Source organism: Erpetoichthys calabaricus, chromosome 3 (genome assembly GCF_900747795.2).
Source record: "Erpetoichthys calabaricus chromosome 3, fErpCal1.3, whole genome shotgun sequence".
In the NCBI taxonomy this organism is placed as follows: Eukaryota; Metazoa; Chordata; class Cladistia; order Polypteriformes; family Polypteridae; genus Erpetoichthys; species Erpetoichthys calabaricus.
The window spans coordinates 59,414,117-59,432,168 of NC_041396.2; positions in this window are offsets into that span (position 1 = coordinate 59,414,117).

Below are 18,052 nucleotides of genomic sequence, written 5' to 3' on the forward strand. Positions count from 1 at the left end.
AGTCTTTATTTTGGTGTGCATTTTTGTGTTTTCAAAAACTATCACAAAAATGCACCATGTTGTTGTTCTAGTTGTGCCTTATAGGAAATGCCAAAAAGGAGGAAACCATCAAAACCAAAAAGACTGCAAAAGATTAAATATCTTTATATATAATACGCTACCATGGCTGTTCATTTGTCTGTCCAGGATTTTAAATCACCTGTAGTTTGCAAACCGTTTGACCCATTGACCTGAAATTTGGTACACATATACTATGTGACATCTACTGTCCACTTTCAGGGTGATGATTGACCGACAAGGTTATTCCTCTTTTAATTTTTATTTTATTTTATTGTAGAATCAACTCTCGGCAGTGGCTAGCAGGGCATGCGTACGCCGCCGTTCTCATCCCTACCACCTTCGCTGTTGCTTCCACTACCTCTTCATATCTTAAATCATTCCTGAGGCAGATTGAAGACTTAAGTGCCAGCTTAATTGAAAAGTGAAGGAAAAATACTAAGTAATTGCAACACAAATACTGACTTAATCAGTTTTAACACGAAAAGAAACAAATGAAAGAAGAGAAGAAGCGGGCCGCTAGGGTGGAGAAAAGAAGAGCTGCTCAGGAAACAGCAAACACGTCAACCTCTGAGCAAACAAATGCCAAAACGTACAGAGAAAGAGTATGAAAATTATGAATACTCAAGTCAAGTGTATTCACTGCACGTTATTGTGCAGTGTGCCATTACTAGTCAAAATATAATTTGATTAATCAAACTACCTTGAAAATCAAGGAGACAGCAAGAAAATCCAACTGAACAAGACCTTTAAAGAACAAGTCTCCAAAAGTGAGTTCAAAAACCATTGTGACAAAAGTCTATGTCATTGAATTCAAACAAGACAAAGTGTAGTATCCTTAATATAACAAGGAAGGCACATAATTACATAATTTAAAAAGGGAAGGGGGGCAGCCCAAAAAAAGCATGAATTCAATGCTGGCAGAGGCCTAATTACAGCACCTGAGAATTGTAAATCAATTGAGAATTTCATCCCACCACTAATTAAGTAACTTAATTACATTATTAAAAACACAAGACCAACACAATTAAGCTAACAAAAGCAATAAACATAAGGACATTTGTTAAGAAATAAAAATAAATACATCAACTAATAATGAAAGAAAAAAATAACTGAATAAAAAAGCATGAAATAAAATTTACAGTTACAATTCATACAGGACCATTAAAAGTTGTGATTGCTTTTGCTTAAAGTATCAATAACTTCTGTTTTTATTTTTTTGTTAGAAAAGGTGAAATCACATATTGAGCTTTAAAAAACCCACCAGCACCATTTCAATTTCTCTTTTGTAATTCCAGGAGGGGCTTCCAAATCAATGTTTGGAAAGTTAAAATCCCCCATGATTACCACATCCACTTTGTTGCACGTCTTATTTGATTAAACAACATGGCATTGCCTGAAAGAGCAAAGTTTGACAACTTGACCAAACTCACTATAATACCCAAATCTCAGGATTTCTGCCTTACTAGCTTCACCCTCAGCGATTCTGACAGATTCCACTCTTCTGTCCTTATTTTTTGAGTCAGAGTATTTTACCTTATAGTGCCTCACCTCCTCCTTTCTTTCCTTCACTAACTTTTATGAAGCTTGTATAACCCATAATATGGTATTCTTTTCTATCGCTCTCATTTATCCATGTAATTCTACAATATTGCAGGCTCAGGCTAATGTTGTTGCCTTTAGTTCATGCATTTTATCTCAAATGCTTTTCACATTAAGAAGTAAACATTTCTAAAGAGGGATGCTACTTACTGTATTTTTGGCCAACATTTCACTAGGATGGTTGGTTTGTTTCTTTGTGTCTTGCTTAGGTCCATCTACACAATCCATTTTATCAGAAGATCCTCACTCCTAGAGTATTTGGCACTTTCTCTTCAATGTAGTTTGTCTCATTGATGAATGATTTTCCAGTAGTTGAGAAAAGAAAAACATTCTTGTTTGAACCATGCCTTCAACCATACACTATGGTTAAATGGGCAAAGTGGTGACTTTGAGGCTAAGGAATTGTGCTGGTATTGGAAGGTTGACAGTTCAAGTTCCATTACTGCCAGAAGGGATCTTTAACAAGGTCCTTAACCTGAAATTTGGTCTGGGATGCTATACAATGGCTGACCCTGTGCTGTGATCTCCATAGGTCATGAAAAAAAACAAGTTCCCTTCTGTGATTAATAAAGTATATCAAAAAGTTCTGCTCATGTACTTTTTGTTTTCCTGGTGCTGGAAGTATTTAAAAATACATTTGGCTTTGACTTTTAGTTTGTTTCCAAGTTCCGTTCATTTTTATCTATAAGGAAAATGCACTGATGTTTCCAATGTCATTTGTCCCAACATGAACATCAATCATTTGGTGTTCACCTGTGCTTGCCAACAGCTGATCCACTCTAAGTGATGAGAGAAAAACTTCTGCTTCTAGTAGGCAGCACACTGTTGTTGACTCAAGATGGATGGATGGATGGATGGAAGGATGGAACCTCCAGTACCTGCTACTTCTGCCCACCATTACTTCAACTTGGCTTGAACTGGAGGAATGCTTAGTTTAAGGCTTTTGAAGCAAAGTGTATTGGCTTGTTACTTTTTTCTTGAAGGAATATTGTATTATCTTATTCTTCCTTTGACTACTTGAGACAACGTTTGATCTATTGTAGTCTGTATCTTGCAGCTGTTCTTTTAAATATGGAGGGAAATTGCACAAATTGTTGGTTTTGCTGTGTCTTCATTCACAGAAACTGTTTTAAAGCTGTTTTCACATATGTAGTCAGGCTCACTGGGATCTTGGACGACAATCTACACATTACATCTATTGTAAGTGATGGGCTTGAAAACCATTTTATAGTATTCTTTTTTGTTTTTTCAGAGTCAGAAGAAGAAGTGTTCTTTAATATTTAATGTCTGTAGTAGCTCTTTGTTGAAGAGGGTAGATGTTTGCAATTTGCTATCTTTTAGACTCAACAAATTATGGTTATTACTCTGCTTTTTTGTAGATAAGAAAAGCAAAAAGAAACAAGCCTAACCCAACTTACTCTGTCTTGCTAATTCATGAGACATCTCTTTTTTTTTTTTCTTTTTTCTAAACTGAAGTTAACTCTTCTCTACAAGTCCTTAAATACTTTACCAGTGTGATGATGCTAATTAGCACCAATCTGCAGCTTTACCTGGCCAATAGAACAGGAACAGAAAATCTTTGATGCACCCCTAAATTAATTTGCCACTGACCTTAATTAGGCAGCAGCACTTAAACACAAACTACAACACTGCTGCTAACAACTGAAAGCAAAAGGCAAACCACCCTAGGCTTGGTAATTTGGAATGTATAAATACATATTTTAAATACAATTTATATTATAAGTAACAGAAGAACAAAAGAAAATATACTTTGTTGAAGTTTTTTTTTTTTACTTGCTCAACAATTGACTGGGCTTTCTTTTTCTTTCTTATTCTTACTTTTTTATTGTTCTACAGATGGATTATGGGAATCATCAAAGTGAGACCCTCACATTATATGATGTGATGAAATAAAGTAAACACAATTTTTATACATAACAAGGTGAATACATGTCATGCCATTTTCTAACCTGCTTAATCCAAACCAAGGTCATGGGGGTGTTGGAGTCTATTCCAAAAACCATATTCAGGAACAAACCTGGACAGTCCATCGCCAGTTCATCACAGAGCAAACACACACACACACCAGCCAATTTAGCATCACCAGTCCACCAACATGCATGTCATTTGGACAATGGGAGAAAACTGGAGGAAACTCATCAAACACAGGGAGAACATGTAAACTCCACACAGGGAGGACCCAGGATGCAAACTGCGAGGTTGCAGTACTACCACTGTGCCACCGTAGATGATTATATATGTAACCTGTTTCTATGAATGGTTTAATGTCATTTGTACCTGCCTGATGTCTTATAGAACATACCATTATTTTTGAAATATTTGGTATATGTATTCCATGTGCTATTTATTTTGTTTATTCATAGAAAAAAATCAATGCAAATATTTGAAAGTTTTCCCATTTCTTTTTCTCTGAAACATTACATATTTGTTTGTTGATGATATTTGCCTGCCATACATTCAGTATATTAATATTATATGTTGGTTGGTCATTTTACTGTTATATGTGAAAAACTGCAAATTTGTACTTGTATTGCACCCAGTATGTGATTACTATGTGGAGTCATTGAAGCCAAGTAGGAGAATTTTATAGAATGTTACACTGATCTGAAAGACAGCCGTGCTAACTGGGAAGGTGCCAATAAGATAAAAGTTAATAGAGCTAGGTATTCCTATTTTATTTCTTCTCCCTGGCCAAAGAGCAACAAAGTTCAAGTTAAACTTTTTACTTTATGGTATGTGTCATTAACCTTACAAAAATTTCTTGAATTCTCACAGCAAATGTACAAATGGTACTGTAATTCCCATCTATTTTCCCTAAAAATAATGTCTTCTTGTTACTGGGTAAGGGAGTAGTACATTCTTTGAAATAAAAACAAATGCTTATAGTCAGTGATCATTTAATTGTGAAATGTGTGATGATTTTTTAAGAATGTCATGGCATTTTAGTAGCATGTTTTCAAGGAAAAAAAGCAGCATACTGTGCAAAGTTAAACAAATAGATAAATCCTATTTAGATAGATATAATTATGCAGAAAAGTCACGCTGAAAATGATAAATGTTCACATTTATTTACTACTTATCATAAATATGTACAATCTTTAAAACCAATATTTATATGATGAATATACACAAAACAAAACTAAAAGCAAACTGGTCCTATCTTTATGGCTGTTAAAGACTTTAAAGGTTGTTACCAAAAAAACAAGTTATTTTGGAAAGTACACTTTTATAAAAATAAACTGACAAGAGCCCATTTTTCCAAGGAGTCAAGTTTAAAAAGCCATCTGAGATTTATTATTTACACACAATTATGTTAACTCAATATACCTGTAGGCATTTTACCCAATTTTAAGCTTAGACAGACACTAAGTTTTTTTACCTCAAAGAGTTTTAATACTGCCTCGTGTCTCCTAACAAACAATGGAATAGAATCATTAATCTGACTCTAAACCGTTGCTTTTTGTCTAAAAGAGTAATTTTGTCTTTGAGATGATTGCTGCAATATTAATGTGACTTACTATATTTCACGATGCTTAAGGTTATAAACTTTAAAAAAACAATCCAAGCATGACCTGTTGCCAGTAACCTAAATAGCTAGCTCACCGTATGCTACATGAATAATATTTCACATGTAACTTCAGAGACTACAGGCCATTTCCTTATCAAGTGTCTTAGAATAAAACCTCACATGCCAGACAGCTTATCATAGGCATTTATTACACATAATTAAAAGTCTGATTATTAAAGAATATTCACCAAACATGAATGCTCAGATCACCAGCTTCAGAGGATGAGTTCCGAAGTGTGCCACCATGAGGTAGAGATTAGTAGCAGGTGAGTAGTCTGTCAGATCTTCTAATACATATTAATGGAGAACATCATATACATATACATTATATACAGTAATACAAAATGGAATAATGTTATAAAAACAGTAAAATAAAGAATTTTGGAAATGCATACACATTCATTCAGTAAGAGAGATTAATTGTGTTATCTTTGTACATTTAAATGTATCCTGTTTAATCCACTATGAGAACCAAAATCAAATATTTTAGGTCAGAGATCAAAACTCATCCATTGGAGCCAGACATACTTACGTCTCACCACTTACTATTTGATGTCAGTAAAAACAAAGTGAAAGGAAACAAACTTGTATGTTTGCAAACTTACTGTTTGATCCTGAGAAAACAAACCTGGAGCCTGCCTCATTAACATACACATTTATAGTAACACTTTGAGAGAAAATAACAGTAGCATAGCTTTCTGAGAAAAAAAGTCACCATAACCTTAGCATGGACATAGGTGTCATAGAAATTACTATATTAATTCCAATTATCTTTGAATATGTAAAACTGGATCGCTTTGGCAGCTGTGTTCTCATCCAATCAAATCAGATTTGTCCTTTCGTGGTGTAACGTGCGGCCGGAGATCTTGCCTGGCTGGGACACCTCCACCCTGGGAGGACCTGGGAAGCAAGTGTGGCCAGAGCATTACCTCCCCCAGCACGCTAGATGGCAACTCCCCTGGGTTGCATCGGTGCCTCAGACTCCTGCAGGGCTTCATGGGAATTGGAGTGTGGTGCAGCCCTGTTGGGATCTGCAGGCACCGCCAGGGGGTGCTGCAGCAGGAGCTGCTGAGCTCTTTTGGGCAGTTCTTTCACCACACCCAAAAGTGTTACCAAAAATGAGTAATCAGGCAGCTGGAGCACTTCCAGGTGCGTTATAAAAGGAGCCAGCAGCCACTACTTGGAGAGCCAGAGTCAGGAGGAGGAAGACGAATCTTGACCAGAGAAGTGGAGGACAAAGAAAAGAGTGGAGAAGGAGTATTGTTTGTGTGCTGTGCTTTGAACTGTGTTGTGCTTGTGGGAAACGGGGAAGACGTTTCCCACGAGAAAAAGAAAAAATAAAACCTGTGTGCCTTGAACTTGTGTCCCATGCTTATCTATGTCGGGTTAAGCTGGCGGTGTCAGCCTGGTGGGCCACAATGGATAACCAGAAATTATTGTAATTTTCGGTTATTTTATAGCTAATGTAAATTTAAGTTTCTTATCTCACATGTTTCAATTTCCTACAACTGTTTACTCTAAAAAGCTAACATGTTCTAAAGTAAAACAAGTGAAAATGTACTAATCCCAAAGGAAATGCAATATTTTTTAAAATAATACATATATTATATGTAAGCAGTTTTGCATATTGGAGGGGTGGCAGGCACCTGGATTAGTGCTGCTCTCATTCTGGTCCAGTAAAAAAGCACCATCTGCACATACAGTCAGGACAGGACTTGGTTTTCTCTGTTTTGGGGAGGTTTTCTCAGAAAAGAATTGATGCCCCATTAATGATTAAATAATTTAGAATACCATTATTGATCTCCTAATATTTAAAGACCAGACATGGAATCACATAAAAAGCTAAACATATTAAGACATTGAATAATCAGCAAAAAAAGTAAATGGTTTTCAAGTTGCTATTCATTGTTTACAAATACCTAAAAGAAAGAATAATTGCAAATCAAGAGTCAATAAAAAAAATCGAGGAAACAAGACAGTTTTCCTATATGTCAAAATTAAAGATTGCATTTTGTATTATTTTTATTGTTAAACAAGTTACAAATGTAATCTTTGCTTGTATTAACCAGATCATACTGTATGTAGTATTAAAATCCAGAACAATGTATCTGACAAAATGAGTATGACCGTGTTTTTCTTATTATTGTTTTTGAATTGAATGCCTTATTTTACAATACCTTATTTCCTGGCAGTGTTCACTGTTTAGTTATTCTTCACGCTTGCATTTTATTTCTTGGCTAATAAATACCTTTGTGTTTACTTGAAACAGTGTCTAGTTTAACATATTTGTTCTGCAGAAATGGAATTTCTACATCTCAGAGAAAAGTCGCTGTAGATGCAGTCTTAAAGAAATCACAAATGCGTTAAATTAAAAATGAATTCTTTTGATAGTTTTGTTGACTTCACTATGAAATAAAAAGATCTACTAGACAAGAAGGAGAAAGGGTATATATTGGTTTGCCTTGGTGTTGGAATAGCACAGTGTATGAAATTGCATCCATTTAAACTGTGAAATCAAATTACTTTTACAGACAAATACAAATCTAATAACTATATATTAATTAGGTGAACTGAAGGTCCCTAACCGGCAAAATATATTTACATTGAGCTTCAACAACAAATAAACAAAAGATTTAAAATAAACACTTTGGTTGTTGTCAACTCATTTTATAGCCCTTGAGCACAAATTAACAAATTCTTGCTTGATTTATTGTAAAGGAAGCTATATAAGAAACCATAAAGAAATTCTAGCCAGTGTGTTTGGTCTGTGTTTTAAATGTTAGTACTGTGCAGATTTGTTTTATTTTGCTCACCTGTACAGCTTTACATATCAGTTGGTGCTTTTGTTTAACTGATGTCCACACACAGTGATGTACCTGGGCATACATAGTATATGGGTTCATTGCAGCATGAGGTAATACTTGACCAATCCAGTTACGTACTTTCACACTATGGAGTTTATTCAACTTCCTACTATTTTGGATGGATGGATGGATCTTGCCACCATACTGTGTTATTTTTGTGTGGCTACTGCTGTATTATTTAGAGATTGTATGTCCCTTGCTGCTAATGTTACATGGTGAATACCTGTTAGTATCCCAGTGTAGGGTCATTTTTATAAAAACAATATTTGTACTTATATTAGTATTGGTTAGGGAAAATAAACTCATTTTGTGAGGAAGAGACTGGTAGACAGAAAGATATTAATGAGGAAAGAAAGGATAAGGAAAAATAGTTTTAGGGAAAGGTCAAGCCTCATCGAGGTTAATGCCAGAAAAATTAACCAACCCTGTGAACCAAAACATTAATAGAGAATCAAAGTTTGAATACATAGCTTAGTTTAGAAGCCAGACTAACAAAGGGAATTTTACTAATCAAATGAAAACAGAAAACACAATTGAGTTCTTCCTTTGAAGTTATCCAAAAGTTAGTAAAGCAGATCACCATGTTAAATAACTCGTACATGAAATGTTTTAACTGCATTTGGGGTCTTGAATGTCAAAGAATCCAATGGTTAAATTTATAGTTTGTTTCAATGTGTTTTTAACAATGTTAAAAATGATTCGCGTTCCCATGGTGCCATCTAGTTTTCCTTATGGGTGCCACAGTTTTGGAATATTTTTGTTGGTGGTTGCTATGCCACTTCTAGGTTTGGTGATTGTGCAATTTATGACATCATTACTGCGACAGCATAAAGGTCAGCATCATGGACTCTCTGGTAGTTGAAGATTGGAGTTACTAAAAATAAAATAGCATTTACTGGTTACAAGAACTTTCTGCCTTCTGACTACGGATTATGTCTAGCTTTTTCTGGCTCTGGTTACATGTACCCTTTTGGCTTACAACTTACTGCTGTTCTTTGACCACAAGGCTGGCTTCACTTACCAGAGCTCTGTTTATTTAGTTCTATTCTTCATAGTTACAATTCCTGGTTGAATTATGTGATATCCCACGTAGTAGGAAAGTGGCCCCAGGCTACACTCAGAACATCTGAATAGATCATTCACCAAACGGGATCAGAGGCGAGAAGAGACACAGACCAAAATTGAAGGGTGAAAGTTGCAATATTATTACAAGTTTGCGGGCTTAGATTCCCAGTTCTTCAGTGCTGACTCTCTGACAAAAAGAAAATAAAAAATGAGGGTGTATTTACAGTAGGTACAGTGCACTTATTGTCCTCTATACAAAAACTACACACACATCTAAATAAAGTCAGTCTTTCTTCTTTGAAATGGGTTCTGAAACCTCTTCAAGATGAAAAAATAAAGAAATATTTGTATATACAAAAATAAAAACAGCTATACCCAAAAGGAAAACTATCCCAGAATCAAATATGTATATATACATCCACCAAAACTATCGCTCAGAGATATATATGTGCAAAAAATATTTAGAAAACCGGCAAGGAAAAACAACTGCCCATTTAGCTCAGTAGTGCTTATCGCTACCTCACCTTTAGGTCCACTGATGACCTCTTTTGGCCGGCAACTCCTTAAATATTTTATCCAACTGTTGTGATGTGAGATTTTACATATAACTTGATAAATATTTTGTATGTCTTTATTTGTAATTTACGTAGGCAAAGCAATGTAATTTAGTGTTTACCAACCCCCCCCCCCCCCCCCCCTTTACGACTGAGTCTCTTTGAATTTTATGACAGAGTTGGGAGAGGATATGCCTTAAACCAGTTTGGCGAGTGTTTCTTTGCTCAAGTCTTTCAACCCCCGCAGGAAACCCAGGTTACGTTAACATATGTTTTGGGGGCAGGTGTTTAGATGTTTGGGGGCAGGTGTTAAGATGTTCTATTTTCCCCATTGGTCTGAAGTATGGCTGTTTGGAATTGGCTTGGATCAGATGCTTTTAAGTACCATGATGTCCTATTGGCTCTAGGGGTTGGACAGAACATCTATAAATGTACGTGCTTAACCTCACAATCTCCCTCTCTTGCTAACCTGTGATGATGAAGACAACACAATGAAGAGCACAGCTCAGCAGCCATATTGACCAGGCTTAAGGCCTGTTCTGAAGAAAGCTGAGCACCAATGATGCCTTAACTAAAGACATTTAAGTAACTACAAGTCTGTGTGCCGCCTGAACTACATATCACCATTTAAACAGGTTGTATGGTTGCCAATATTCAAATGTATTTTGCATTTTGTTATTATTTATGAATATTATCAGTAATACATTATTTTATGTGTAACTTAATTCCTGCTTGTTTTTTTATTACATCTAATTGCCTGAGGTTATAGATGTAGAAAGGAAGGTGGGGATAAGTTATATACAATAATACCTTATAAACAGTGGTAAGTCTGCGAGATTAGGTATTCTGACAAAGGCTACATATTAATAATACAATAGAGGAAAATAGAGCAACATATTATTCTACCAAGACAAAACACCAACCAATCCGCCACCTTTGTCTACTCCACTCACCGATCAAGGTAGATGCTGGTGCGTTCACATCACATGCCTCGACATGCCCTGGACGACTTTCCATTTAAAATCAGACATCTGCCTGTCGTGCACACAGAAAGCCAATGGCTGTGCTGAGCTTGAGCATGCCAAAGTCTTCACTCCAGTAAGTATATCTTATTTGCTCAAAATGTGGGATCCACTTCTCTTTCACTACCTCAAATACAAATACAAATGCTGGCATTTTCTTTCAACTGTACTGCGCCTCAAAATGCCCACAACGGGCAGGCTGTGAGGACACAGGTGTGTGAAAGTGAACACCTGCAAGGGAGCTTGTAGTGTCCATTATACAGGCTCCCCTGTGTACCTAGACACATCGTGCCTCACAGCTCACATCCGCTAAGATGGCCCCGCATTCCCGTGGCAGCACCTTCAATCCAAAACTGCAAGTGCCATTCTTTTAAACTGGCTCACTTTTACCTTTAAAAGCAAAAAAGTTCAGGTTTAGCCCTACTTTAGCTTAAATTGGTAGTGCTCAAGGTTGGACATTGCCACAAATTCTGTCTCTCAACTGCTGTTGCTCTGTGCAAGCTACATGAAAAGGATATATTCAAAGGTCTTCATTTTGTGTCATTTTTTTATGGAATTATTCAGCTCACATTTTATCATCACTTGGTGCTGGTAGCCTAATACATTGTGAAATAAAGAGCATCTCCCTCAGGGTTTACTGGAGGCCATCTCCTTCTTCCGTTTCCCTCTGTTGCTGCTGGTACTGCTTCACTCTTTCAAGAGACTCCATAATCTTTGCTTGGCCGTGTCCACGGCCTGCACATTTATGCCAAAAGTTCTGCCTCACATTATTCACATCTGTATTCAGTTTTCTGAACTGTTTGTTCATATCCATACCAGTGTCCTTCCAGAGACCGAGATTTCCCTGTAGCTACAAACCCAGGCCAATAGATTTACACAGAGGAGCAGGTCTGGTAAGTGCTTCTTTTTAAGCACTTGCTCTCTCTCTTTCACACGCTCTCTCTGCATGGCTTCTCAGGATGACATCGTGTCTTCTGCTAGTGTTTCTCTCCCAGCTCCATGTATTTCACCAACATTTTCTATTCCAAATATGGCATTTTTTATAACACCAGCTGTTACTTTAGTGAAAGCCAGCATAAAATATTTCATAATGATAACTAGAAGTCAGTTGATGTGCTTGAACAAGACATGGTATTTTCATTTTAAAACATTTAGCTTTGAGTATCACTAAACAGTTTTCTATGGGTTCAACTACATATGCTTTTTTTAACTATGTAATGTGGTGTATAATGCAAAACACATTCCTGTGGAATTCTTTTCATCATTTTAAAATATCTAAAATGTTAGTTAACAAGAAGAAGAAATACTTTCTGTAAAACTCTGTTGCAACTCCCTTTTTCACATTTAAATGCTGCTAAACGTGTTTGTTTTCTTTTCTAACTTCTCTAGGGCCAATTACTGCAACACCTGTGGATTCAGTTACTATTGATTAGCAGTCAGCTCAATACTGTTTGCTGCGTGGACTGACTTGACTTGTTTGTTTTATTTCAATTGGAGTTACATGTAGCTATAACAGAAACTAATCCATGTCTTAAACTGACCATCAAGACATGAATTACTTATTTATTGTTTTCAACAATGTGACTCTCCAGGAGTGTGTACTTCAAAAGACTTCAATGACCTGAGGGAAAATGAGATAACAACACTTCAGCACTGCTTTATTGTTCATTACATGTGTGCTTTTATACAGATTAAAGGTTGATTAGGTATTAAAATTCTGATTGCAGAGTAGACCTAACTATCATTGAACATGCTTCTGCAAAAACACAGCTCCCTTCAATTGTGTAACTTAGTAGCTCTTTTATGTCTAGTAATTTGGAATGTTTAATTATCTCTTTACTCTTAAAAACCCAAAGCTTACTCATCAGCACACAGTGCAGTTTTCATTAACTTAATTTCCTACATAAACAAAGATTGTTTCTGTGCCAAAATATATTTTATATTATTAAAAACTGATTTCTACCTTTTAGTTAAAATTTTTATAATATAAATATGCACAAAAGTGAAACTGGACAATATTATTTCACAATCATTCTTATTTAGATAAACCAAAATATCACACAAGAAACTCTAGTCTTTCTGCGTTATTATTTATAGATCAAGTTAACATTTTAAATTGGAAATAAAATTCACCTAAAAACAATGTAATAATGTTCATATGTCTAAAATATATACAGTATAGATGGCACGGTGGCACAGTGGTAGCGCTGCTGCCTCGCAGTAAGGAGACCTGGGTTTGCTTCCCAGGTCCTCCCTGCATGGAGTTTGCATGTTCTCCCTGTGTCTGCGTGGGTTTCCTCCGGGTGCTCTGCTTTCCTCCCACAGTGTAAATGAAAGACATGCAAGTTAGGTGCATTGGCGATCCTACATTGTTCCTAGTGTGGGTGTGTGTGTGTCCTGCGTTGGGCTGGCGCCCTGCCCGGGATTTGTTCCTGCTTTGTGCCCTATGCTGGCTGGGACTAGCTCCAGCAGACCCCCGTGATCCTGTGTTAGGATATAGCGATATATATATATATATATATATATATATATATATATATATATATATATATATTATATATATATATAATATATATTGTGGGCTTTTAACCCGAAAAAACAACTCAAAAGTCAAGAAAAAGTTTTGGGGACCGTCCCCGTATATTGCCCTAAGACAATATAAGAAATAAAGAGATCAAAGTCTTTGAATTTACAAGAACATTTAACAGATTTACTTTGAGAAAATGGTGGATGTATACAAAAAGGATTATGGGAACAGGAAATAGTTGGCAGGAAGTGACGTTAAGAACAGGAACCGGAAGTAACGTCATCGAGGTGAGACGGAAGTGATGTGATCTGTAAGCGCCAGAAGTGATGTCATTGAGGATGGCTGGAAGTGGTGTTGTTGCGGCCATTTTTATGTCTGGAAGTGAAGGTAATTATTTTTCTTCTGGTTTTCTGTAGAAAAAAGAGATCCAGGTAAGTACCACGTGACCAACTCATATCTCGTGATAGTTCACTCACCTTTAGGCTCTTTGAATGCCTCCTTATCGCATGTGTGTGACATGACCCCCCCCCCCTCCCCTCAGCCCAGACCCATCGGGTCGGGCGACCTGCACCAAGAGGTCATGGACACGGGAGAGAGCATCCGCGTTGGCCTGTAAGGGACCTCGACGATAAATGACACTAAAACGATAAGGTTGTAGATCCAAAAACCACCTAGTGACACATGGATTCAACTCCCGATGAAGGGACATCCACTGTAAAGCAGCATGATCCATCACCAGAGTAAATTCACGCCCCAGAAGATAGTACCTGAAGGACATTACAGCCCACTTAATCGCAGAGGCTTCTCTCTCCACCGCTGCATACTTGGTCTCCCGGTCCAGCAGTTTCCGGCTGAGGTACATCACGGGGTGTTCAGCACCGTCGACGCATTGGCTCAACACGGCACCCAAATCTGTGGCCGATGCATCGGTCTGGAGGATAAAAGGAAGAGAAAAATTAGGAGATCTTAAAATAGGTGCCGAAGTAAGGGCCAATTTCAGGTCACCAAATGCTTTATTAGCCAAATCATCCCATACCACTTTTGAAGATGCTCGTTTCCTTATGAGCGCAGCAATTTCAGAGAAATGAGGTACAAAACAGCGATAGTAACCTGCCAACCCCAAAAAAGCTTGAACTTGCCTCTTATTTATCGGACGGGGCCAATTATTGATGGCTTCAACTTTGCTACATTGTGGTCTAACAATACCTCCACCCACTAGGTAGCCTAAATATTTGGCTTCATGTAACCCAAAAAAAAACATTTTTTTGGATTAATACGAAGCCCTGCTGATGCTAGTGTGAAGAGTACCGTTTTAACCTGCACTACATGGTCCTTCCAGGTGCCGGAATAAATGACTACATCATCCAGGTAGGCAGCACTAAATGAATTGTGGGGCCGTAGCAGTGTATCTACCAGATGTTGGAAGGTAGCTGGTGCCCCGTGCAAACCAAAAGGAAGGATCCTGTATTGCCAATGTCCACTTGGGGTACTAAATACGTTTTTTTCTTTAGCGGAGGACATTAAGGGAATTTGCCAATACCCTTTCGTCATGTCAAGAGTAGTTAGGAATTGTGCATTCCCCAGTCGATCGAGTAAATCGTCCACTCGCGGCATGGGATACGCATCAAATTTAGACACCTGATTGAGACGACGGAAGTCGTTACAAAACCTCCATGACCCATCAGGTTTAGGAACTAGGACAATTGGACTAGACCAAGGGCTATGGCTTTCTTCAATAACCCCTAATCCAAGCATTCGCCTAATTTCCAACTCTACTTCCACTTTCTTTGCCTCCGGGAGCCTATAGGGTTTTTCCCTGACAATCACTCCAGGGTCAGTGATGATGTCATGGACAATCAGCGCAGTACGTCCAGGAATCTCATCCACAACTTTGGGGACATAAAAGATAGCTTGTTTGAGGTCTTGTTGTTGTTCCGACGTCAAATCGGGACCGAAATTAAGGTGGGTTTGAGATATAAACAAGGAATGAGGCTTGCCGAGGAGGGATCAAGTTCCCTATCCTTCCACGGTTTCAGCAAATTAATATGATATACTCTCTCAGTCGGTTGACAATTGGGTTGTTTAACCAAATAATCGATGAGACCTTTTCTTTCTTTAATCTCATAGGGCCCCTGCCAATGGGCTAATAATTTGGAATGTGAAGTTGGGACGAGGACCATTACACGATCACCTGGGACAAGTTCCCGAATGGTGGTATTACGGTTATAATAACGCGACTGCGCTGCTTGTGCTTTTTCCAAATTTTCTTTTAGAATTGGCCTAATTTTCTCAAATCTGTCGCGTAATTGCACGATATATTCAAGAACATTTGAAGTAGGAAGGACTTCCTCTTCCCAACCTTCTTTTAACATATCCAATAAACCTCTGGGTTGTCTTCCGTATAATAATTCAAAAGGGGAGAAACCCGTAGAGGTCTGTGGGTATGCAAACAAAACAAGAGGCAGTAACTGATCCCAGTTTCTTCCATCCTCATTAACTACTTTGCGTAACATCTGCTTTAATGTTTGATTAAAACGTTCTACCAACCCGTCAGTTTGCGGGTGATAGACTGACGTTTTCAGATGTTTTATATGGAGTAATTTAGGCACCTCCCTGAACGTCTCTGAAGTGAAGGGAGTCCCTTGATCCGTTAGAACCTCTTTGGGGATCCCCACATGAGCGAATATCCCTACTAGTTCCTGTGCGATATTCTTTGTATTGGCGGAGCGTAACGGAACAGCTTCGGGGAATCGAGTGGCATAATCTACTAGGACTAAAATATATTTAAAGCCCTTTACCAAGGGTTCTAAAGGTCCTACGATATCAATTCCGACTCGTTCAAATGGGATATCAATAATGGGAAGGGGAACTAGAGGAGCTTGAGTCCGTCTTGGAATCTGGTGAACAAGAAGCGCAAAATCGTCGGACCTCCTCATTAATTCCCGGCCAATAAAATCTGAGCTTTATTCTCTCCAAAGTTTTGTCAGAGCCTAAATGGACTCCTAGAAGGTGAGCATGTGCTAACTCACACACTTGTCGCCGAAAAGTGCGTGGGACTAGCGGCAATGTTCGCACTTCACCCCCGTGTTCTTACACTCTATATAATAATTCATTTTTTATTACAAAGAACGGCATTGATGGCATGGGATCTAGGGTTGTATAACCCTCGGCAGACACTGTAGCATTCCTTGAAAACTTTAAAGAATCATCATTCCATTGTTCTCATTTAAACGAGGAAGGGGTTAACAAAATTTGAGATGATAAGTCTTGTATTGGGTCTTTCTCAACCAAAATGGGCGGGGCTACTGCATCTACGTCCTCTCCGTTAGCTGTACTAGTTCCCGCAGAGGACGCTGGGACATCAAATTCTTTACACTGGGTACCCGTATGGGTCCGTGCTACTGTGGGACATGGCGTGGAGGCATTCGGAGCATCATTCATTATGACTAAGCCTAAATTTGTTTTTGGTACAGTTACGTTATTACCGCTATTGATTTTATTCCAGTCTCTACCCAATATAACTGCAAAAGGGGGATCCGGTAATACAGCCATGGATATACCAACTAGATTGTGATTTACTGACACCACACATCGGGCTGTTTTGTAATACCAGATGTCCCCATGAATACATTTCAGACTAGTTTTTTGCTTAGTCCACTGTTGCGGCAAAACGAAACGGGCAGCAACAATAGAAATGTTACTGCCGGAATTAAACATCGCCCTTACTTTCCTACCATTTATAATAACTGCACCTGTATATGGAAGAGATAACGGGTTAGTCACCGAGGCACAATACCTTTCTCCCTTCACCAAAGAACAATCCATGGGCTCCGAAGTACAGTTCGGGGATCGGTGTCCAAGCTCCCCGCACTTGAAACAGCAAGGGGGGTTGATCGGTCTGTCTTGTTTTCGAACGGAAGGCACGGAATACTGGCGGGTGGGCTCAGGGACTGCCCAACGTGCCTGTTGAGCGCGACGAGAAAACCGTTCCGATCGCCCCAATTTACAAGCCGGCCAGTGACGCTCCACAATCTTGATCAGGGTGTCCATATCCTCATAGTTATGTTTACGGACCTGCTGGGGTATCTGGTCAGGGAGTGCATGCACGAAGGTTTCACAGGCCAGTAGTTTGGCCATTTTGTATGAAATATTTATGTCTGGCCTTAACCAGCGACACACTTTGCCCCAAGCTTCAAAAGCCTGAGTTCTCAATGGCCTCTCAGGGTCAAATTGCCACTCCCTCCATCATTTGCCTGCTGTTCCACTGATATGCCGTAGTGCTTGAACACTTCAAGTTTTAGAGCGTCATAATCGGCAGCCTCCTCCTCGGTTAAATCGTAGTAGGCTCTCTGCGCCGCCCCCTTCAGGTAGTGAGCCAGTAGGTATGCCCATTCCGCCCTCGGCCATGCATTCCGCTTATCAGTACGCTCAAAAACTAGAAAATATGTTTCGATGTCGTCATCTTCTGTTAAAGTTGTTAATTGAGTAGGAAGTGACCGAGCGGCCTCCGTTTGTACTGATGCGGCTGCACGGGCCACAGCTTCAGCTAGCTGTGTCCTGGTCTCGCCCATCTGTACTTTTAAGGTGCGAAGTTCGCCCATAACTGTAGACAGCACGGTGTTCAGGTCCTGTTCTTCTGTCATTGTTGAAAGAAAAAAAAAAGGAAAAACAATCCTGCCGACTACACCAATTGTGGGCTTTTAACAACTCAAAAGTCAAGAAAAAGTTTTGGGGACCATCCCCGTATATTGCCCTAAGACAATATAAGAAAT